Here is a 607-nt window from a genome sequence, read left to right as displayed (position 1 = left end):
AGATAGATAGATAGATAGATAGATAGATAGATAGATAGATAGATAGATAGATAGAGAGCGAGCGAGAAAGAGAGAGGGAAAGAGAAAGACAGACAGCGACATGCAAATAAACATACATAATTCAAGACGTAAATGCGGGCAAAGAGTGCAAATCGAATTAACTATCAATTTAGCATCAGACATTCAAACATTCAAGCAGACAGACAAACAAACAAACTCACAGAGGAACACGCAGTCAAAGAGCTAACAAAAAACCCCGAGAAACAGATGGTCTTGCCTAGGGGTTGGAAAGAGAAGAAGAAGAATCGAGCTGGAAGAACAAGCCGTGTGGAATTTCCAAGGATTTAAATTGGCCAAAATTGACCCGTCTCCTACAAAATGGTAGAACATAATTGGCCATTGAAGCTGTGACTCGTGCTCAACAGACGGGGGGTAAGCAACACAAGAGAGAGGGCTAAGAAAATCTGTGGAAGATTGCACTAAGGACGGTGGTCGTCATGAATGGGTTGTTGCGGGGGATGGAGAGGGGTGCAGGTGGATTGAGGGTGGTGAGAGGAAAGGAAGGGGGGAGGAGGAGGGGGGGAGGATAGAGGGTGGTGGGAAAGGA

The 607-nt window shown here is 45.1% G+C and overlaps 1 protein-coding gene across 2 annotated transcripts in view; it reads left to right on the top strand.

Annotated features, from left to right (window-relative positions):
- Positions 1-607, top strand: part of LOC101850579 (cardioacceleratory peptide receptor-like) — a 232,803-nt gene that overhangs the window by 195,828 nt on the left and 36,368 nt on the right. The window lies entirely within an intron of this gene.

The sequence above is a fragment of the Aplysia californica genome, unplaced genomic scaffold (assembly GCF_000002075.1).
Source record: "Aplysia californica isolate F4 #8 unplaced genomic scaffold, AplCal3.0 scaffold00339, whole genome shotgun sequence".
NCBI lineage: Eukaryota > Metazoa > Mollusca > Gastropoda > Aplysiida > Aplysiidae > Aplysia > Aplysia californica.
The sequence above is the reverse complement of the archived record's forward strand: the minus strand, read 5'-3'. Positions and strand labels throughout refer to the sequence as shown.